Genomic DNA, 24,445 nt, shown 5'->3' on the forward strand with positions numbered 1-24,445 from the left:
AATACAGAAAAACAACGAGTGAAGTGTACTTACGGGCCGCGTACGGGCAGTCGACGTAAGTAAGGCGACAACGAGAGGAGTGTTAGCCTCCCTAAATTTATACAGGCTGCAACGTGGTTATGGTGTTGTAAGCTACCTTGCAACATGGCGCACTGTTACGACACTTCCAAAAGAGCTTTAAACGGCGAGACCGTACGATGGTTGAAAAATGGCTCATTTGTGTAAGTACCAAAGCTTTCGCACTCAAGCTGCTGGTATAGATAGCAAAATATTCGTGGAGACGGTGTTTAATAACTAAATTTTAATAACTAAATTCTTAGCCGCTTCCCTGGCTTCCCTTCGCGTCTTTTGTTAAGCAATATAAATCGTTCGGAGGAACTATACGAGAGGCCGCATTGATTGTGTAGAAGAATGACAACGCACATTGCCCAAGTTCGACATAGAAGACGCAAGCGTCTGCCGACTCAAGAGTGTTGTACTTTTATCACCAAGAGATGTTTACGTATAACAGCCTGCGCAATGTTAAAAAGATATATGCGATATACGCGTGATAAACTGACCTTGCTTTAAAATTCCACTCAAGCCTTCAGGCAATATCGTTGCGAAAGGAAACAGCAAAGCAGTCACATTGAAACAAACTGCTTCGTGTTCTGCTTCATCCTTCAAAATTAGGGCACGTAACCCACGAGGGCGGATTGGCTATGGTTCTCAATGGACACATAATGTGAATTTCCTGCTTCCCCTTACTTACTTACTTCCTTACTTGCTTGCTTACTTATTTATTCAATAGCGCGGACTGAAGGTCCAAGAAGGTCCAACGCGGATGATACAAGTACAAATAAAGCAGCAAAAACAGAAACAGCAACAAAGAAACATAACCGATGCAAGCTCAAAAATGTTAATTCAGCGTCAGATCACTTGCTTTAGTAAGGCAATTCTAATCATATATGCTCCTTCGAAAATAAGATTTAAAGAGGTGAGTGTGAGCACAATATGGCGTTAGCGCATCTTGTCGGTCGTGTCAGGTGGGCCTGCTAGTTGAGGGTGATAAATAAGGTGGTAGATGTAGAGCTAGTTCATTATTCAAAAGTTAGGAAAGAAATTCTAATCTCAATTTTTGCCTTCGTGTCTGTTATGGTTGCATACCGTTGGAATGCATTAAATTATAGAGCGAGTCTAACGCGGGAAACTTGTTAAATATAAACTTTACAGCCTTTCTCTGAATACGTTCAGGACTACCAATGTTGCGTTTAATATAACGGTCCCATACAATACACGCATATTCTAGTTTTCGTCGCACAAGAGCAGTGTGGGTCTTCTAACCCTTGGTGAAACGCAGAGTGATCACGCGTTTACAGGATAAAAAAGCAGCGTTGCAAAAACTACTTCATAGCCAATATCCTAGCAATTGGAGAGACTATAAGTTCGCAGCAACAACATTTAAACGAACAGTTGCAAATGCGAAAGACAACTTTGATTGCAAGCACTTCCACTTCTTTCAATGGCCACCAAGACGAAAGCACGCTTTCGAGTTCTGAGAAATAGAAAGGTCCTTCCGGCACAAATAAGCTCTGTGGCACTCCACTTTGTGGTTCCAACACCCTGCGAGTTGGCTAAATTACTGGAATATATAGCTAAAGGTCTAGAAAGCCGCTTTAAGTCGATTTTGCCCTATGAGGCTACGCCGCCCTACTCACGGTGAATACTTCAAAGAAATTACACTTTCAGAGCTGAAAAATATACCAACCCAGCTGCCTAATTCAGCGTCAGGCACGGTGACATTACTACGGCAATAATAAAAAATTAATTTAAGATATCGCTGCACGCGTCACTTACCACGGTAAACCATTCTATCAAAATTTGTAGATTACTCCGTAATGGAGACTTGCAAAAGCAATCCCATTAATAAAGAAGTAAGGTGCCGGACAGCGTATGACAGCGTATAACAAGTAAGCCTAATGAAGACCCTTGATAATGCTTGTCTGGCAAAGTCTTAGATAACATTGGGCCAATATCTCTTGCATCTAACCAAATAAAACTCACCGAAAGATTCTTACACGACCGTATAGGTAATTGCCTGATAGAGAACATGATTTTGAGCCCACGCCAAATTGGCTTCACACGTGGGGGCTCGATTTGGTGTGCCCATGTCGAGCTAGAAAGTTATATTCAACTAGCGCGATGTCTCAAAAAATGTGCAGCCTTTGTCACTTTGGTATTCACTAAAGCGTATGACAGCGTATAACAAGTAAGCCTAATGAAGGCCCTTGATAATGCTTGTCTGGCAAAGTATTTTGTCGCGTGTGTTTGTTAATAATTCTAAAACAGGGGTGCTATGCAGGATGCGCCGAGTTTCTCGTTCACCCGAGTTTTACCCGAGTTTGCTCGACGGCAGTCAGTGAACGGAGATAGCGTGAAACGCGTAAAGGCTGCAGGCAAAAAAATATGTAGACAAAAAGCCGCGTATGACAACATGAGCGCACCCTGCGCGGCACGCTGCTTCCACGTTTCAAGCGCAGACGGCTGCACAACGAAACGCGCCAGCGCCGCGTATTGTTATCAACGGATTATCGCAACTTAGCAATACCTTGACTGTCCCGCTGTCTGTCTGCCCACTTGCCGTGAGCCGCTTGCCACGCCTTTCCCGGGCGCGTCAAGGGCGTGCCTCCTCTTTCGAGCACTATCTTCTATCCTCCTTCGAATGCGAACAGGGTGCATGCGGCGCATTGTTGCACCTACGCGTTCGCTCAAACGAATACGTTAAAATACAACAAATAAAATAACAAACATTTTTATTTCTTTGAGTATCTGTTTTTTCGTTTTGAATGCTAGAAATTTATGATGACAAACGGAGATCGAGCAAATTATTAAATTTTGCACTTCTTGCCGCGAGTGGCGACAGTGAGGCGAAAGCTTAGAAGAAGATACATTGAAGCAAGTCGCACGCACGGGACAGTTTATACGGTGAGAAGTCGCCTAGGGGCGCTACAGTGCTATTCTCAATAATGTCAGTGATCGCCATTCTTTCTCTATTAGGAGAATAGGAACGTAGCGCCGCAGTACGGCTATTCATTGCAGGCGCTTCAAGTCTCCCGCTTTACCAACTAAAAACGATGTACTTGTCATAAATACGGGAGCAACGGCTGTCGTTGCAAAATGGCGATCCGTAGCGCCCGTAATGACGCAGTTCAGTGAAAATGTACTAGTTTATCCTTGTGCGCGAAGCCTCGGCGATGCACTGCGAAGAAGTGCGTGCTTCCCAGCGACACAATTCATCGCTTGTCATCGCGTGCCCAGTGAAAGTGCCTCTGAGCCTATGTACGCAGTATTTGAGTGTTTTGTGCGCACCAAGGTGCTTGCGGATTACTTATGCTGGAGCCAGCAGCGATCGCAGAAGTATATCGTAACGACACCGCAGCAATCGCATTTTGGCAGGTGAGTGCTCTTGTGTGCGGTTATGCGACTTCGAACTGAGGAAGGTGTTGGAACTGTTGAGTGCTCAGTGCTTGTGATGAAGAAATGCCATTGCACTGGGTCTAGAAGAGCGAGCGATTCTCGGACGCTGATCGTGTTTACGACGTTGTGGCTCCGATACATCACCGATGACAGAGCAGCCATCTCAAACGACTGCTGCGATACGCACTCCTCAGCATCGTCGTCACCCTCGGCGCATCGACGCTTGCAAGCAGCCACAGTGACGTGCCGATAATTATTTACTGTGCGCTACGTCGCCACAATGCACGGAATGAAACCGTGCTGTGGGGCCATCTCAGCCCAAGAAGGTATATGCATAGGCCAGCGACAGTCAACGCTTTGTTTTTGATAGTAGTGCGCAGTACTGTACATCACCGATGACAGTGCGTTGTGCGTGTTTTATGTCGGTGGTGAATATTGTTGATGCCTCTCAGCTCGGCACCGCGTCGCTGTTGCCGAAAGATAAGTTGGGCGTGGCCCAACCGTGGTGGGTGCGCGCAAAAGAGTTACATGTCTCGCGCGGGGCGTGACCTCTGGCTTTGATTGACAGGCGAACTCGTGCTAAACTCGTACATCGCGAAACCCCCTCCGAGTTCAACTCTGGAACATGGCGGCGGCAGCAGCAGCCTGTGTTATTACATCCAGCGGCAGCAAGCGTCAATATGACCGTCTGGACCCGTTCACGTACATGACCGCCGTGGAGTTTAGGCGTCATTTTCGCCTGTCGAAGACATCATTGCGCTGGCTGTGTGATGAGCTAGGCGAAGACTCTCGTCTGTGGAGACAGCGTGGCGGGCTTCATTCGCTCACCGTCGAAGAGCAAGTCCTCTGCGCCCTCCGTTTCTACGGGACTGGGAGTTTTCAGGGAAGCGTCGGCGCCCAGTGTTACATTGGACGTCATCAAACTACTGTGAGCCTCTGTGTCAGAGATGTCTGCTGTGCTTATTGATGCGGCAGTGCGGAAGCGGTGGCTGGCTTTCCCGAAGACTGCGGCTGAGCGGGCATTTATAAAAGAACGCTTCTTACTTCGCGGAAACATTACGAACGTAGTCGGGTGTGTCGACGGAACGTACGTAGGAATTAAGGTGCATTCAATGTCAGCGTTACTGTGATTAGCATTGAAGCAATGTCTAGACGCACCATATTGCCAAATTTGTCACTTCTGTGTAGCCGACTTAAATTTTGTTACCGTCATCACACATGCGGCAGCCTATGATAGAGACTTTTTCGCTGGTTGCTGACTTTTTACCGATTGTTCTACTTGTCTATCAGGGTGCCTTCCAAGTGGCTCACTTTTTGGGGAAAGAGGTTAATGAAGTATAAATAGATAAATAGATGTCACAAATTGTGTGAAGTACCCTGTGAATGCTAATCTCACAAAGAACTTAGTGTTTTTTATGAGATTACTTAGTACTTAGTGCAAGTTACTTAGTATGCATAATGCTGAATTTAGGTCATGCGTCATCTATTGGCCGCACTATGAAACAGCAAGGCATTGCACAATTCGTTGCAGTGCGAGATGGGGATGTCGCGCCAAGCCTGTTGTGCCTATGCATTTATGGCGAAATGAAAATGCATTGAGAATCTTAGTGTGCTGGCTTGCATGAAGAAAATACTTCAGAGTGTTTGCTGTGTTCACTGTTGGTGCATGTGCCAGTGGTTCAGTGTATATTCTATTGCGGGGGGGGGGGGGCAGCGTTATTCTGTATGGACAAATCGTATAGTTTCGTCTCATAATGGGGCTCTAATTCTTCAGCAGTAGAACAATGCAGATCCAATGCTCGGCAGAACTCGGTGTGCGTGAACATGTCGTGAACCACCAAGGCAAAATTACATATCGGGAGAAATGTGGTGCAGATGCCAATGAAAAGTGGGTCTTTAACCCGCCATGATAAAAATAAAGATTGCAGAGCTAATAGACCTTTTGTACAGCTTTAGAGCAATAATTACACAAACTGTGACATGCTCAAACATGTAAAAGCTTGCCACAATGCCAAAGTAGGATGAGTGATATGCAGCATATTTTGGCATTGAACACATCTTGTAACTGCTATTTTTATTGTAAGCCTCGCTGTCACGCCTTTCCCTCCAGCACTCCCTTTACTGAAACGCAGCACTGTCTTTTTATTGGTGTCATGATGATGATGGTAATGGCAGCAGTAAGACTGGTTAATGCTTGCCCCTTTGATTCCTGCGAGTTTAGTGGCACAAAATATGGCATGTGCATACACCTGTGCAGCAAACTTTTACGCTTGTGGTGATTTGTTGGAGAGCTAATTCGTGTTGGGGCATTTCAAAGATGTGCGCCATTGTGGCTTAATACCTAGAGCATTGGTGAGGTTGAACGGTTGTATCGGTATAGAAGCTTGAAGTTAAATTGCACAACAATTTGACGGGACACAAAGAAGAGAAATACACACAGCGGAACGCTCTGCTGTGTGTGTTACTCTTCTTTGTGTGCCGTCGAATCGTTGCGCGATCCAACTTCAAATAGAGCATTGGGCTTCTTTGGTGCAGGATTGAGGAGCATTGTGAGCTATTCGACACCATGCCAGAGCCCTGCCACACAATTATAGAAGTGTGAATGTTTGCAAACAAAGCTTTGCTTTCAAATCCACCTGCTCATGTAATACAAGCACTGATTGAAGGAACCGTCATACAAAAATAATGGTGAAATGAATGGCCTTTGAAAATTTGTATGTTGACACCAATGACATAATAGGTGCCACACCGGACTCGACAATTGTACTGGACAGAGCAGCTTGTTTACTATGTGAAGCAGAAGCTTCAGATGCTGTGCAGATAACCAAGCTCAGTTTGTTTATACGTGGTACACAACATTCACTGTAATCTGTTTTTGATTCTAAAGAAGTGCCAAACACCACCTCTTTTTCAAGGATGTCATGGGAATATTTGGGCGAGACCTTTTTACAGCCCCTCATAATGGAAGTGTGGCCAGCCAGCTTTGCTTGGGTGCCTTTATAGGTTTCTGTTCCTGATCATTGTGTGCTATCAAGTTGATAAAGTCTATGCAACCAGTGCAAGGCATTACGTGATTCTATAGTCGGATACAACTTTAGGAGGCCGCAGAATCTGCACACAAGCCTGCACCAATGGGCACACACTCTACACTGATGTCGTGCCGCTGGACGCACTAATACCCGCTCATTGGAGAGGGACTATTTAGACGTGGAGGCAATCGGCTGCTGCGCTTTGGTCATCTGGGCCTCCTGTCTTGTGAAATTGTATCCGACGAGAGGATGCCGCTTTTCATACAACACAAAAGGGCAAAGTGTACAATTATTTGGCCTATGAAATGGATACATCATAAGTGAGCTATGCATGGGCTTAAGTTGTGTGAAAATTAGTACATGCAAATATATGCCATTGTTAAAGAATATGTGGTATCGAACATGCATGTAATGGCACGTTTAAATCGGGGAGTGTTGCATTCATATGCACAGTCTATAGGTGATAGCATTATTAAGCTCATGCCGTTTCCTGTCTTTCCATTGTGAAATACACGCACCGTTCATCTTGTGGCTAATCAACACCCACTGTATTCTTGCACATAGAAAGAACAAACAGCACAATGACGTATATGCTGCATTAGTGTCTTTTTCATTTACACAGTCCAAGAGTGGCACAGGTTGTCTTACGTTTTTGCTCATTTTGAAGAGACATCAAGTGCATGTTACAAGTGTCCCAGTATGCACAGCACAATGTTTACTGCAATAATTTTATTCATGCTCTTGAATAATAAACAAAATAATAAACTGAAAGCTCGATTATAAGGTGTGTTCTGGGGGCTTGACTGGAGAGCAGTGAGGGCGCTGATCCTACTGTTGCAGAGCAGCCCTCTGGACCTTGCCACACTCTCAAGAGCACGTGCCTGGCGCTCGCCTACTGCCACCAGACGGTTGAGTGCCTCCAGCAGCAGAATGTTTTGCTGCAAAAAAAGTGGATTGTTGGAATGAATCAACCGCATATAAACCATTATTTACAAAGAAAAATGCTCATTGCACTATTGGTACTAAATGCCCTTATCTGTGGAAGCCTTTAGTGTATGCATAATAACACAATTTGTCGGGACAACGTTGCTTTATTTCTCATAACGGGTTGTTTTTTTCAGAGCCAATTGTAATGTTTATTAGTGTGCCAACAGCTGAGGTGTCCTCGCACTTTCACGAGTCTCTACTGTAAGCACCACAAACCTATTTTTGTTCACTGCAAAACCAATGCCGCTCCCTACAATCCCGTCTTATGCGAGCCGATTGCATCATATGCCTACAAACATCATATTTTTGTCTCATTATGCAATTTTCTACCATCCTCGGCTGCAGTTCTCTCTCCTTGACATTCATTCTGTCACGCTTATGTAATCACCTGTTATAAATTGGCAACAAGTGATTGAAGACGTGCATGGCCTGCCCGCCGATTCCATTTTTTTTTTCTTAATCTCAACTGGCATATCAGTTGCCACGGTTTACTACGCCACTGTCTTTCTGCCTTAATGCTATATCCAACAATTTTTGTTACTTCGCTTTCAGCACAGTCCTCGACTTCTCAAGTTTCTTAGTTAACCTGCAGGTTTATGTCCCATATTGCAAAACCGGTAGAATGCAATGTTTCTAAACATTTTTCAAGGATATTGGTAACGTGGCGATCACAATTCGGGAATGCCTCCCTTGTGCTGTTCAATCCGTGAAATTTTTGTATAAATTTCCTGCTTTATATCAGTACCTGCTATTGATATTTCACCTTTATAAAGATACTCTTCCATAGATTCTACGGGCTGAATGTCACTGATGAATTTCTGTTATATCACTAAGTTAGTGAAGTTACCTTTATCTTTTCCATATTCTCGCGGGCCCACGTACATGTGAAAGCACGAACACTCGTTGGTTCTCAATGCCTTTTTTAAACTGCTGGACATTCAGTTCGTTACTACGAAAGTGACTTAATCCGTGCACTAGTATTCTGCTAAATATGAAACAGTAGAAGTATACTTATCTGCAGCTTGTCGATGTCTCCTTCACTGTGTTGGTTGCGAAATCCATCTTCGGCACCACCTCCTTGTCGCATCGTAGCTATATCGGCTGTCTTCCTTTTGCACACACTATGCAATATTCGTAACGATCGCAGTCACGCAGAGTGGAGGAACTCAGCGCACTGACAGAAGCAGCACCGGATAAGGGTTTTGTTCAGGATTGTGCCGTGAGCAGTAGGTGTGCGTTGCGATCTGTAAAATCGCCGAAGCTATTGGCACTCTTTCGGGGTGCACGGAAAGATTGCTCACGGAGGAACAGAACTATCCAAGAAATAGTGGTCATCGTCGAGCCTGATCACTACGTCGCGCACTGTACGAGTTTGTTTACACTGGGCCTCTCCGATGCTTAGCCGCCATGCTCGCCCGATGAATGTATGTGATGACGCCACCACAGCGTTCCCTCGTGGTATAATGCGAAGCGTACTAAATTACAGATTAGTCGAATGCACATTCAGTGTACATCTTGTAAGCGTTAAAATGCTTTTAAACAACGTTAATGTAACTAATAATATTGTACTAAATGCATTTGTTTTATAACTCGCTTGTGCGTGTAATGCACTCGGTGGAACGACAAACAAGTGAAAGAAGGCACGACCATGCACCGACGGTATGATCACGTGAGCCCCAGTTTGTCGACCGCCCAGAAGGCAACGCCCAAGCAATGATAGCCACCCAGAGTGAATCTAGATAAACCAATGAAACTGGAGGCTTGTCGGAAGATAAACTGTGTCTCGGTACCATTTGTGCTTTCATCTTGGGGTGTCGCCAGAGTTCGTGAAGATCCCGAGTTTCGCCAAACTCGGCGCATCCTGCATAGCACCCCAGCACGGAATTTTACTGCTCTCAATGCGGATTGTCTTCATTAATGTACGAACACTCAAGAGGTATGTCTACCCCAAGGATCAGTCCTATCGCCGTTGGTGCTTAATGTTTTACTGAGTGGTGGTGGTGGCGGTGGTGGTGGTGGTGAATTGTAGCAACAGGCGCGCTTAGCCTGGTGATCAAGGTCGGAAACTGCTCCGCCCGAGCGTCTCTTACAATCCGCTGAAGGGTTTCACCATATGTCCATCAAACCAGTCTCTCTTAAGAATTCGATAAGGAGACGTGAAGTTTCTTTGCGGTCTATAACTGAGCCCTCGGGAGATGTAAGGTGGTGCAGGCACGCATGCGGAAGGTCCTTTTTTTGCAGATTCTTCAGGAGAGTGTCCCTGTCGTCTTGAACTTTCTGGCAGGACCACAAAAAGTGCTCAATGTCTCCTGTCTCGCTGCATGCCGTACAGTTCGGAGAAATGATTCGCCCCGTCCTAAATAACCAGGCCGGTGTACTAGCAGATCCTGTCCTTATTCGATATACAAGTGACGCTTTCCCTCGGTGAAATCTCTTGGTTACGCAGGGCATATTCGGTGGAACCCAAAGCGACTCAAAGTGATTTCGAATGTCAGATTTTTTTCACCTGATTACTCTTTGGAGCTTTGACTTTGGGGGGATGATAGAGTGCTGTGTATGCAAGCGCATCACCTTTTTTGTTGCCAGAAATACCAATGTGGGAGGGAATCCACTGAAACTTTACTGTAAAGCCTTTGTTGTTGAGTTCTTTCACGATGGCTAGTCATTTGCGTGAGAACTTGAGGGATGGCAGACCGCGGTATAGTTGTTGTAACGCGGCCTTTGAGTCCGTAAGGACAGCCACATTCTGTGGAGGCACAGTCTTTAGTTTGCGCAAAGCAGAAGCTATTGCTACGCCTTCCACAACTGTCGACGAGGCTATACAGTCCAGACGGTCAGACAACGTATATCTTAGAGAGGGGATATAGAATGCAGCTGTGCAGCGGTCTTCGTCTGCTTTGACAGAGCCATCTGTTGATACTTGTAGGTGATTCGGGTAAGTCGTTTTCAAATGTTCCAGGGCTAGTGACTTGGCTTCGGCAGATGGAATGCAGCTCTTTGACTGTAATCGTGGTACGCTTAAGTTGCATATGATGTCCTCGGATGTCCAGGATGGCTCTATCATTTCCCTCTGTCTCGAGCAGCGCCATCCTAAGACGCGAAGCGTGTTCAGTGCTGCATAAAAATGTGAGCGTGGCCTGTTACCTATACGTCGTAACAGGGCTTTGCCGGCCGTAGACTCACTCAATCGTAGTAGCTGGATCATGAGAGCCTAAGGAACCTGAATTCGCAGAGGGCGTCACTCAGCTTCGTAGAGCACTTTCTTGTTTGAAGCTGGCTGAGGGACTCCGAGGCAAAGTCGAGTACCTTTTCTGTGGATGGCTTCTAAGCACTCCTATTGGCTATCTGAGGGTGACATCCGAGGTAGCTGATACAGAATCCGAATGGTAGCCAACGCTGCATGTAGCCGTAGCATCGACGTCAGGTGGTTGCCCCAGCGAATGCCAGCGACTCGCTTGAGCACATGTCGCCTAGGCGATTATGACACCACAACGTGGTCAACACCGCGGTGCCAGAGCAGCCTGTGGTCAAAGGTAACGCCAAGAAATCGGACGTTGGTTACTTGTCGAAAGCTGAATTTGGTATCCATCCAAATTCAGCTTCAAGCGTGTAGATTTTCTTTTGACGCTAGGAAATAGTACGAATGATGATTTCTCTGCTGATAGTGATAATCCAATCGTTGCCAAGTGGCCCTGAATGAGATTTACTGCTCCCTCGGCTATTCGTGCGAGGAGGCGGTGCTGGTAGCCGGAGACCCATATGCAGATATAATCGGCATATAGAGATATCTTCAGTGGTGTTCGATGGTTGAGTACACTTGGGAGGCTAGTTATGGCGATGTTAAATAATAAGAGAGATAAAACACTCCGCTGTGGCATGCCGCGAAATATATGTATCTCATCGCTCAAGTTGTCGCCAAGACGAACTCTGATGTCACGATCATTGAGGAACGTATGTATGAAGTGCAAGAAATGGCCCGTAACACATATAACTTGTAACTGGTGTTTGGATCTGACTGCTGGTACGATCTGTTGGGAACTCGGCGCTGACGCCCGTGGTTGTACCTGGGTCGCAAGCCCCAAGGGTAGCGTTGGCCTGGCGGTCTGGGGTACAACTGGAAGCATCCGAAGGTCCCGGCAAAGCATGAGTCGACTGGTAACAACGAAACAACTTGTTTATTTTAACATCGCAAAGAGTTGGCGGTCAGGTTGACCGAAGTAGAGAGACGGGAGAGCACTTCACTCAACAGAAGAAATCGGAGCCCTCCTTTTGGCGTCCGGGGGCAGCTGTTTTTATACTCTCGCAGTTGAGGGCAAGAAGGAACCCCTCAAAAGACGAGCACGTGAATGTACAATGGGCTAATGGTGACGCACACTGTCGTAGCGCTGCGCACGATCTCGTAGCACCCTGTCGTGGCGCTGCGCACGATCTCGTAGCACCCGGTCGTGGCGCTGCGCACGATCTCGTAGCACCTGGTCGTGGCGCTGCGCACGATCTCGTAGCACCCTGTCGTGGCGCTGCCGGTCGGACACAATGACTGTAACGAGAAGATGGTCCCTGCTTTGGCATCGCCTGTTTCGGGCACAATGACTGGAACGAGATCCCTGCTTTGGCATCGCCTGTTTCGGGCCCAATAACTGGAATGAGATCCCTGCTTTGGCATCGCCTGTTTCGGGCACAATGACTGGAACGAGATCCCTAGGCGGTCGCATCGCCGCAGACGCGCCTGGAAACACCTGGCGATGAGTGTTGCGGCGACGACGATCGGGCCAAAATGTCTGCCGCCCCGCCGCAGTCGCGCCGGCAAAACCACGTGTCGCAGGCGAAACGCAACAGACCGCCCCGCCGGGGGAAGGAGATCCCGATGGACAGGGGACTGCATCCGCTGTCCGGAGGGATGTCGCTCGATGATGCTCATAACCGAAGTCGGGCGTCCCTCGACGTTTCTTGAGCGCAGCGCACAGAGAAAGCCTCGTTCTCTTGTTCAGGTTCGCACGGGGCACTGCAAAGTGACTTCGGGAGAGTTCACATTTTTGTTCTCGTTCCCGGCAAGCGTTAGAACTACGCTGAAAACTCAACCGCTCAGTCAGCAAGCACGGCACAACCCTCACTAAGCCCTGCCAGGCTCTTTCCCCTTTTTATACCACTGCCTAGTTCCTTACAGTAGTCTAGCATCACTCAGAACGCGTCCACAAATTGAAAAATTGCACTAGAAAGCATATCATCACTTTGAAACACTAAACAAAAGCAATATGTTAAAAAAAATCCTGCCTCAGGAAGAAAAACATCAGTAACAAACAATTTTGAGGCTGATTCCTACGTTAGGGGCTTCGACTTAAGCCATCGGCGTTACCGTTGAGACTCCCCTTTTTGTAACGCACCTCAAAGGAATATTGTTGTAAAGCGAGGCTCCAGCGCAGGAGGCGGCCATTTTTGGGAGAGATGGTCTGCAGCCATTGGAGAGGGCAGTGATCCGTCTCAATGATAAACCTCGAGCCGGCTAGATAGCATGACAATTTCTGAACGGCCCACACGAGACACGCACACTCTTTCTCGGTGGCGCTATACGCCTGCTCACGACTGGTCAGCTTACGACTAGCATACAGGACGGGGTGTTCTACTTCTCCATTTTCCCGTTGGCACAGTACAACGCCCATGCCTCGCTCACTAGCATCGCACTGAACAATGAACCCTTTTGTATAGTCTGGCGATCGTAGCACAGGCTGGCTTGTTAGGGCACTCTTTAGGGCGCTAAAAGCTCTTTCCTTGGTCTCGTCCCAGACGACTGTTTGAGGCTCTGTCTTTCTTAGAGCATCCGTCAGGGGAGCCGCGATATCAGAGTACCTAGGGATGTACCTCTGATAGTAGCCGGCGACACCCAAGAACGACCGAATATCGGTCTTGGTGCGCGGTTGCGGAAAGTCTCGCACAGCGGCCACTTTTATTTCAGAGGGGCGGCGACGACCCTGACCAATCACGTGACCGAGGTAGACAACCTCGGCCTGTGCTAACTGGCACTTAGGAGCCTTTACTGTCAAGCCTGCTTCGCGCAGGCGGGTTAGCACTGCCCGCAAGTGTGTCATATGCTCAGACCAGGATGCGGAGAATATCGCTACGTCGTCTAGATACGGTAAAGCGAATTCTTGCTGTCCCCGCAACACTTTATCCATGAGACTTGAAAAACAGTATGGCGCGTTCTTCAAACCAAAACTCAACACTTTAGGACGGAATGTTCCCATTGGTGAAATGAACGCCGCATACCTACTAGCCTCTTCTGTAAGTGGAACCTGCCAATAACCCCTGACAAGATCTAGGGTGGAAATAAACTGAGCGCTACTAACTTTCTCAAGGCGCTCCTCGATGTTAGGGATCGGATAAATTTGATCCTTAGTGATGGAATTAAGCCTGCGGTAGTCGACGCAAGGACGAGGTTCCTTGCCCGGTACCTCAACTAAAATCAAAGGGGAGGTATAATCACTCTCACCTGCTTCAATAACACCGAGCTGTAGCATTTTCTTTACCTCAGCCTCCATAATATCGCTCTGGCGGGGTGACACCCGATACGCCTTGGATCGTACTGGCTCTGGGGAGGTAAGTTCTATATCATGAGTAAGTACAGAAGTCCTACCAGGCCTCTCAGAGAACAGACCTTGAAACTCTTGTAATAGCTGGTGTAGTTCGGTTTTCTGCTCGGGCGACAGCGGTGCTTTACTGATAAGGTCACTAATGACTTGACCGGTGTCTTCCCTGTTCGTCACTGAGCCTAGTCCCGGAAGCTCGACTGGAAGCTCTTCAGGAACGTTTATCATCATGCACACCACTGCTTCCCTTTGTCTATAAGGTTTGAGCAGATTACAGTGGTAAACTTGCTGTGCTTTCCGCTTTCCTGGCAGACTTACCACGTAGTTAACGTCCGACAGTTTCTGAACAATTCGTGCTGGGCCCTCCCACTGCACGTCTAGTTTGTTGTTTAGCGATGTGCGCAATATCATGACCTCATCGCCAACCTCAAAACGACGGGCCCTGGCTGTCCGATCATAATAAACCTTGGCCCTCTGCTGGGCCTTTGCCATTGCTTCACCTGACAACTCCTGTGCCCTTCTTAAGCGTTCGAGGAGCTTAAGTACGTACTCCACCACGACTGGGTCGTCGCCCCTACCTTCCCACGATTCTCGAAGCATGCGAAGCGGAGATCGAAGCGAGCGACCGTACACCAGTTCAGCTGGCGAAAACCCCGTAGCCGCATGCGGCGCGGTTCTTAAAGCAAACCTCACCCCAGGCAGACACAGCTCCCAGTCAGTTTGATGTTCAAAACACAAGGCTCTCAACACGCGCTTCATGACGGAGTGGAGCTTCTCAACGGAATTCGACTGTGGGTGGTACACTGAGCTGTGTAACAGCTTTACCCCACACCTTTCGAGAAAAGTTGTCGTCAAAGCGCTAGTAAACACTGTGCCCTGATCTGATTGGATTTCCGCAAGAAAACCAACTCGCGCAAATATGGACAGTAGTGCATTAACTATCTCAACTGAGCTGAGTTCTTTAAGCGGCACTGCTTCAGGGAACTTTGTCGCTGGGCAGATCACAGTCAAAATGTGTCTGTACCCCGTGGCTGTTACCGGCAGAGGTCCCACAGTATCAATAACGAGCCGTCTAAAAGGCTCCGTAATGATAGGTACCAATTTCAACGGCGCCCTCGATTTGTCCCCTGGTTTGCCCACCCGCTGACAAGTGTCACATGTCCTCACGAAATGGTCTGCGTCCCGAAAACACCCTGGCCAATAGTACTCTTGCAAGAGACGGTCCTTAGTTTTCTTAACTCCTAGGTGTCCGGACCACGAACCCCCGTGTGACAAGCGCAACAGATCCTGACGATAGCATTGAGGCACGACCAGCTGATCGAACTCCACTCCTCTGCGGTCTAGATACTTCCGGTACAGGACTCCCCCTCTTTCCACAAAACGCGCAGTTTTCCTGGCGATACCTTCTTTGACATTGCAGCGCACGTTTTCCAGGCTGCCATCCTTTTTTTGCTCGGCTATCAAAGCCGACCGGCTGACTTTTAGCAACCTATCAAGTCCGTCTGACGTAGGCGCGATGAGCAAATCAGTAGATAGCTCTTCTAACTTTCCCGTGTCGGGCATTTCCTCTCCAGTATCTGGCGCCTTTAACGTTACAGACTCAAGTTTATTCAGTTCGGGCGTGCTCGGAATATCAGCTTGCTGCGCCTCTGACCCTTTTTCGTTGTTTGATAACGTCGGCCCCGCAACTACCGCCTTTGCAGCGAGCTCCCGAACCTTCGATCTGGTTAAGGCCTGAACACTAGCTTCACCAAACAAAAGCCCCTTCTCGCGCAGGAGGTGATCGGACCTGTTTGAAAATAGGTACGGGTACTGGGGTGGCAGCATAGATGACACTGCGGCCTCCGTCTCAAGCGCTCCGAAAGGTCCTTCAATAAGCACTTTTGCTACCGGCAGACACACGCTATGAGCTTCCACGGCTTGCTTGATCCATGCGCACTCGCCCGTGAACATATGGGGTTCTACGTAAGACGGGTGAACTACATCCATCGTAGCTGCGGAATCGCGAAGCACTCGGCACTCTTTCCCGTTCACGAGGAGGTCTCGCATGTAAGGCTCGAGAAGCTTCATGTTCTCGTCCGTGCTGCCTATTGAAAAAAACACAACTTTTGGTGTTGTTTCCGGACACTGCGCCGAAAAGTGACCCGGCTTCTGGCACGTATAACAAACGCCCGCTCGCCTCATCTCGAACCGCTTTCTGCGTTCGGCTTCGGCTGCTGCCGTCTCCTTAGGTTCGGTCGCACTGCTTCCACTCGCATCCGCACTACGCGTGTTCCCCTTTGCTCTCATGGGTGTGAACTTCGGCCTCTCAAACTTCGAGCCAAATTCACCCTTTTGACCGTCCTTAGCTCCGCGAGCCCGACGCGTCACAAACTCCTCGGCTAGCTCAGCGGCTTTAGCCACCGTACAAACGTCTGGCCTATCCAAGACCCAGTATCGCACGTTCTCCGGTAACCGACTATAAAACTGTTCTAGCCCGAAACACTGCAGAACTTTATCGTGGTCACCAAACGCTTTCTCTTCTTTGAGCCACTCCTGCATGTTCGACATAAGCCTATACGCAAACTCTGTATATGACTCACTTTTGCCTTTCTCATTTTCCCGAAACTTCCGACGGAACGCCTCCGCAGACAGCCGGTACTTTTTTAGCAGACTCGATTTTACTTTGTCGAAATCCTCTGCCTCCTCTCTATCCAAGCGAGCGACTACGTCGGCCGCCTCGCCGGGTAACAAAGTGAGCAAGCGCTGTGGCCACGTTTCCCGAGAGAACCCCTGCTTCTCGCACGTTCGCTCAAAGTTAACCAGGAACAAACCAATGTCCTCTCCAAGCTTAAACGGCCGCATCAGGTCAGTCATTTTGAACAATACTCGTTCTCCTGCACCGTGTGCCTGACTTCCATTACGAGCGCGTTCCATCTCTACCTCGAGACGCTTCATTTCCAAAGCGTGTTCGCGCTCTTCTTTTTCTTTCTGCTCTTTAAGTTCGCGCTCCTGTTTCTCTTTTTGCTCTTTAAGTTCGCGCTCATATTTCTCTTTTTGCTCTTTAAGTTCGCGCTCCTGTCTTTTTGACCTCTCCTCAATAGTCTCAAGGCATTCCGACAGCTCGTCCTCCTCAGCCTCTAACTCAAGAATAGCCTTTAGCAGTTCAGGTTTTCTTAGTTTGTCTGAGACATCCAGACCCAACTCTCTTGCAAGCTCCAACAATTTCGGTTTGCGCAACGACTTCAAATCCATGGCTGCTCTGAATGCTGCTTTCTCTACTGCTTACTATTGTCTTGCCGCAAACTAACCCGGCAGCAACGACAACCACAATTACCAGCTCTGTTTCTGACACTAACAAAAGCCTGGCAAAGCTCAGAAGAAGAAAGTCCCGCACTCACCAAACCTCGCAGGCAGGAATTCCGCGCAGTCGTTCCGCTGCAGGCAACCAGTCGTCACACAGGGCTCGTTGCACTGCTCCCGGATCGTCGTTGAGCTGCTCAGCATACAGTCAACTGCATCTCTTCGCTGCTGGCCTCCGTTGTCGCGATCTCGCCGCTGGCAGACAGTTGTTTGAAGTCGTAGGCGATCTCACCGCTGGCAACCAGATGTTTGGGATCGCGACGCTGGAGCGATCGGATGGGAACTCGGCGCTGACGCCCGTGGTTGTACCTGGGTCGCAAGCCCCAAGGGTAGCGTTGGCCTGGCGGTCTGGGGTACAACTGGAAGCATCCGAAGGTCCCGGCAAAGCATGAGTCGACTGGTAACAACGAAACAACTTGTTTATTTTAACATCGCAAAGAGTTGGCGGTCAGGTTGACCGAAGTAGAGAGACGGGAGAGCACTTCACTCAACAGAAGAAATCGGAGCCCTCCTTTTGGCGTCCGGGGGCAGCTGTTTTTATACTCTCGCAGTTGAGGGCAAGAAGGAACCCCTCAAAAGACGAGCACGTGAATGTACAATGGGCTAATGGTGACGCACACTGTCGTAGCGCTGCGCACGATCTCGTAGCACCCTGTCGTGGCGCTGCGCACGATCTCGTAGCACCCGGTCGTGGCGCTGCGCACGATCTCGTAGCACCTGGTCGTGGCGCTGCGCACGATCTCGTAGCACCCTGTCGTGGCGCTGCCGGTCGGACACAATGACTGTAACGAGAAGATGGTCCCTGCTTTGGCATCGCCTGTTTCGGGCACAATGACTGGAACGAGATCCCTGCTTTGGCATCGCCTGTTTCGGGCCCAATAACTGGAATGAGATCCCTGCTTTGGCATCGCCTGTTTCGGGCACAATGACTGGAACGAGATCCCTAGGCGGTCGCATCGCCGCAGACGCGCCTGGAAACACCTGGCGATGAGTGTTGCGGCGACGACGATCGGGCCAAAATGTCTGCCGCCCCGCCGCAGTCGCGCCGGCAAAACCACGTGTCGCAGGCGAAACGCAACACTGGCTGATGATGGCTGTTTGAAACACGTAGTCGTAAGCCTTGGAAACATCCATGAAAACCGCAAGTGTCAACAGGCCATCCGCACGGTAATGTTCTATGTGGCTTAGCAGGTCCAGCACATTGTCTTGAACGCTTAGACGCTGCCAAAACCCAGTCATGCAGGGTGGTAGTTTTCGACCCTGCTCGACATACCAAGTGAGTCTTGCGTGCGCCATCTTCTCCATTAGCTTCGCTGCACAGGAGGTCAGCGATACCTGTCTGTATGAGCCCAGAGCCGCAGGATTCTTTGCAGGCTTCAGAAGCCGTACCACCCATGTCACCTTCCATAAATGTGGGATATCCCCGCTGGCCCACACTTCGTTAAAAAATGCCAGAAAATCACGTCGTCTTTCAACCGGTAAGTTAGTCAGCATCTGATTACTGATAAGGTCAGGTCCCACCGCACAGCGAGGTAGGGGGCTGCTCATAGCTAATTCCAACTCTCTGAGTGTGAAAGGAGCATCCATTAGAGGCGAAGATAGAAGCGGAGGCGGGTTGGTTGTGCCGGCTGACCTGCCGGAAGAGTATACTTCAGCAAAGGCATTCGCAAGACAAGCGAGCGTCTTGCCTAACTTCAATGCTAGGGCTTCAAATGGCTTATTCCGAAAATTTCCAGCAGGGTTAGTGAAGACCCACCATATCCTTGCAACTGGCGTGAAGACCGATAGGCTTGCACAAAACGTTTCCCATTGATCTCTTCTTAGTTTCCATGTGTAACGTTGAATCACTGCGTTAATCCTGTTATATATATTCTTCATTGGGTCGCCTTTCATCCTCATCAGCCTCCGTTCCGCTCTTTTACGGGCAGCGCATACATTTTTGAGCTTTAGCTCTGGAGAGGGGATGTGGTCGGGTAGCTTCAGCTCAGCGGTAGCTAATCTCTTGCTACGTAGCATGTCCGCGAGCAGGTCTCCAAATGATTCGCTTAGGCCGTCCCTGTACGTATCCCAATGCGTCACAGGGCGGGATCTTCGGCCGTTGGTTCTATATCCAGCAGTGTTAACGAAGACAGGAATGTGGTCGCTGCCCATTATATCTTTACTTGTCGTTTACGATGCGAGGATGTCCGCGGAGGGTAATGTCAAGGTAATCAGTCAATGTAAGAGGCCGGTGGTCGAAAAAAACGTTGGCTGTTTGTCATTTGCCACGCAGAGACCCTCGGTGTCTAAAGCACTAACAATTTTCTTCTCACGTGCATCAATCGCCTTGTCGCCCCAGAAAGTATGATGCGCGTTAAAGTCCCCACATATAATCCTCGGAGCTGGGCAGCGGCTGCAGAGGTCTCTTATAATTTCTCACATCGAGACCTTCAGGCGAGAGCTCACATATATACTGAGGTCACGCTGAGGCTTGGGTTTCCCAGCCGCACTTGTACAGCAGTGACTTCCAAAGCACTGCTGCAAATGTCTTGAACTGGTAGAACGTAATGTGGTATTTCACGTCTGACATGTAACATGGCGCTTCCGTTCGGAAATGTCGGAATACTTTAGTTTCCATGTACGACATAACCGACTATTGGCCTGGAACTTGTAAGACCAGCCTCGGACAGAGCCAATATTGGCACAGGCATGTTGCGTAAGTAAAGCGACAGTTCAGGTAAATGGCACGCAAGACCCGCGCAGTTCCATTGCATAATAAATGGCACCTTTCGGCGAGATGGTGAACATTGTGTCCTAACCGCATCCATATTGCTAGGGGCTGTTGCGTACTCCAGGGTAGCGAATCGTACTGCTGCCGAGGAGTAGCGGCGCCTGCCTATCAAGCTCGACCGACGTCACTTATTGAGTAGCGTGGCGTTGTCGGCGGGCTGCAGGCATCCGGTAGACCATGACGACCAAGCAAGGGCGAGACGATTTCTAGTGCGAAACTTGCACGGTTTATTCAAAGGTAGATGAAAGAAAATGAGAAGAGCATGAAGTGGTTTAAAGTACATTTCGTAACCCCTTAAATAGGCTCTCTACAATCGTGGGCAGGATCTTGCTTCCGTCGACGTCACGTGAGCGGTACAGAAAGAGCTGCTGCAGAGAGGAGCTTGCTGCAGAGAGGACCTTTACCGAGCTTGCTGCAGAGAGGAGCACGTCACGCCTCCTGGAATTGTAGACGCCTGTCCGTCTCTTCTGCGTGTTGCGGGTTCGTGGAAGTTCTCCTCTAGGTCCAATTCGAGGAAAGGGCCTCTCTAAACTCGCACACCCACACACACATACACACACAAAAGAGGCCTGTACACTGCGGGGCTTCCGGCAGACCGGCAGACACTCGAAACGGTCATGGCGAATTAGGAAGTCACGCTTCATTTCGACGAGGCCTGGCGAAAGAAGGTCGGGTGAGAGAAAGTTCTTTGTGCACGAGGTGCGGGACGCCAATCCTAACAGTGCTTTAAGAAGAGGCACAGCTTAGAATCACTGACTCGAGAGCCAGGACTACTTCGAGCATGCCCTTCATCGAGCTCGCCGGCATCTTCTCTATGTGTGATCGCAAGGCCTTGAAGAGAGCACGTAGCACCTGCTGACAGTCCTCTTGTGGTGTTTTTTCATCGTAACGCGATTGGGGTCGCTGCAGTGCAGACACATAACTTCGCTGTTCCCGTTGTTCAGAAGCCTTCTCGTCTACGGGGCCTCTGTTCGTTGATTTGACTGCTTTAGCCGGTCCGCTGCGCGATGGCACCACTGTGTCCTGGATGCCTGGAGAAGGCTTCGGGCTAGGGAAATCAGTTTCACTCTTTGAGCTCCATTTGAATTCGTCTGACTCTCTGCGACTTTCCGTTTTTTTCTTCGTCGTATCTTTTTCATCCTTTCCTGTTGGCCCAAAGATCACCATTTTATTTCGTTTTATTGCCGCCGCCCACATAGGACACTTGCTATAACAAGCTGGATCCCGCGACCTCGTGCTTAGCAAAGCGACATCAGAGCCGACGGGGGAATCTTCGGGGTTCTCGTACCACGCTCGAGCCGAGCCTTCAAGTGACAAATCAAAATTCTTGAACTTATGGCGCTCATCCCCGTCATTAAATGTGACCACCCATTTGAAACGGTGTAGCTGCAGCCGTCTCCATAATCAGCTACGGTCTGCGTCCGAGGTGGTTGGTACTGCGACTTTTTAAGACAGGTAAAGCGCAAAAATACGGACAGTGGAAAGAATGAGAACATATAGAGCGCTACTTCCAACTGAATTTATTGCGCAAAATAATTCGTATGTATGCATTACCATTCATAGCCACACGCATGCGTCTGAAAACGTTCCATATCTAGATAGCTAACACCATTGCCCGTACAGGTGCCGTCCTTTTAGAGCGCAGCTCTTAAGCGCGCGTTCCGGTGTTGTGCGTCGGTGTCGGCTTCCCTCGGCGTAACTGAGCGAACGAGCACCGCGAAGGATGAAAGAGCGAACGCGGAGCGCAGCGAGCGAAGAGAGACGGCGAGAGTGAAAGGAGCGCGAGGAGGAGGCCGCAGTGTAACGATGAGGTGGAAAGTGGAGGAGGAGGTTATGGCGAACGCGCGAGAAGAAAAGTGTCGTGCTGCGCAAGACGTCTTCTGCGGTGACTATCGCTACTAGATGGCACCAGAGTAGCGCGCGTCGTCTGTTGATCGATAACGCCATCGATAAGGAATGCGGCGAGCGCGTCCTGCTCAGGGAAGCCAAGCGCTCCCTGAGCAGAAGTCTGTCTGCGGCGACTGCTGTTAATCGCGCCCACGCGTCACCTACGTGCTGCTTCTCGCGATCTCCCAATTAGCGATGCAGTCGCGCCACACTTCGCTCCGTTTGCAACGTGGCGCACGAGATCATGAGAACGATTGTCCCCGTCAGCCAATATATCGCGAAACGAAAACACTTATAGAGCTGAGCTCAAATTTCGTGTTAGGGAATATCGTAATCGCAGGTGATTTCTTTTTTATATGAGTCTGCGTCTCGGGCTTCGCCTCAGTGGGCAATTGTGTTAGTCAGCTATCTAGATATGGAATATTTTATGACGCATGCGCTGGGGCTACGAATGGTGAATGCTTATACACGTTTTCTAGCGCAATGAATTCAGTCAGAAGTAGCACTCTTTATGTTCTCATTCTTACCGCTGTCCCTGTTTTTTGCGCTTTATTTGCCTTAAAGAGTATTCTATATCTTCGAAAGCATCGTCGTTTAACCGTTTAGGCTTGCGATGAGCGTTGACAATCCACGATACTGAAGCAGAGGGAATCTGCTCGCTTTGACGTGCTGTTGTCGACATTTCTCTCGCGGGGTTTACGAGTGGACCGAAGTGCGGTGGGAGGCCTTGGAGGTAGTTCATTCATTCATTCATTCATTCATTCATTCATTCATTCATTCATTCATTCAGTCATTCATTCATTCATTCATTCACTCATTCATTCTTTATTTATTTACAACATATTTTACAAAATACGAAGTCGCTCCTTCGATCGATTTCTGCCGTATCTGAAGCACTATAGCGTTGTTAGTTTCCGGACCAGGTACAGTGGGCATAGGACGTAGGCCTTCAGGGTTGCCGACCTGCAAAATTTTCCCAAGGCCGCTGCAGCTGCGGGGGTGGCGAGCTTCGGAGAAGCGACCGTGGAACACTTTCCGACCCGCTGCGACGACTCACTTTGTAAAAAGAACAATGCGCCTTGTCAACAACCCGTCGGCGCCGGCATATCTAGACGCGGTCGGCGGGCCAAGTATTGTTGGTCGATTCGCGGTCGCCTTTACGGGTGCTTGGAGCGTGGGAATTCCTTGAAGGGGATGTTTTGCAGTGCGGTCTCACGGGCCACAGAAGTTGTCAATAAATGGACAGACGCGGCGGCCACTGACTGCGGGGTCAACTCTGGGATCAAGGGGCATCTGCTCAGGACAAGACCCCTGTCTGCGAAAACCCTCTCACCTCCGTGTTTCCAGTGAAACCTGTGCAGAAGTGAGTGTGTAAACCCTGCCCCTCAAAGGCGGGTCGACGACGTTAACTTTGGACGCTCCCATTGGTCGAAGGTTGAAGGGCAGTTTTTCCTCACCTAGGGATCTAGAGAGGACAGAGTGTTTTTAAGTAGCCGTTTAAGCTCCACCCATGATGTAGATGTAAATAAATCTCATATTCCTCGTTCTCAATGAGAAGTCACTCCCTTCCTCAGCGTGGATGAGTTGAACGAAGGCATAGGCCAGCTACCATCTATTCCATGCCCGACCCCAATCCTTACAACCTTCATTAACCCACCACCTCCACCATTTTGTCGGCAGAGGTCAGATCGCAACGAATGGCTGTTTATTGCTTTTGTTGTCCCTCTGCACAAGCGGCACATAACGTGGGGGATCGGCCAAGGATTGGCCGGTTTGCAGAAAATGAATGAAAGAAGTTTATAATTTTTTAGGGAAAGACGTATTCTGCTCGTTGTTCAAAGCAGAACAGTCATCATGATAAACTATTCCGCCGCAGCAACCAAGTTCTGCGTCCTGGTCATCTAGTCCTAATATAGTGCGTGACACTATAAAATGGAACTATGTACTCACGCTGTGTCTGCGAATGTGGCTGTCCGCGGAGCATAAGCAAAACTACCCTACTATGGTGGTTGCTTGAGCTTTACATACACGCGCTGTACACAGCGCTGTGTATGTCGTCTTCGCAGTCCTTGTCCTTCGCGCTGTACGTTATTTTAGAGCGCAGCTCTTTGGCGTCCGTTCCTGGGTTTCGCGTCGTCGTCGGCGTTGTCGTCGGCCTCGTAACCAGCTCCGCCCACCTTTCATCCCCCCAGCGCTCCAACTCCGCAGCTGGGGTTGACTCACTATCGGCGTCAGCGGCATCAGTCAGTCGCTGCTATCTCTTCCCTCCTCCCTTTATCGTGTTGTCCGCTTGCTGCGCGCGCTTCTGCCCCCATCGTTTGCCGCTGGGTGTACACGCCGCCCCCCTCCCCCCTCTTCCTGCGAGTCTCCGGTTGTCAAAGCGCCGGCTCGAA

The 24,445-nt window shown here is 49.2% G+C and overlaps 1 protein-coding gene across 3 annotated transcripts in view; it reads left to right on the top strand.

The window, feature by feature from the left end:
- Nucleotides 1-24,445, top strand: part of LOC142578614 (sushi, von Willebrand factor type A, EGF and pentraxin domain-containing protein 1-like) — a 266,473-nt gene that overhangs the window by 111,408 nt on the left and 130,620 nt on the right. The gene's annotated exons all lie outside the window — the stretch shown is intronic.

Source organism: Dermacentor variabilis, chromosome 4 (genome assembly GCF_050947875.1).
Source record: "Dermacentor variabilis isolate Ectoservices chromosome 4, ASM5094787v1, whole genome shotgun sequence".
In the NCBI taxonomy this organism is placed as follows: domain Eukaryota; kingdom Metazoa; phylum Arthropoda; class Arachnida; order Ixodida; family Ixodidae; genus Dermacentor; species Dermacentor variabilis.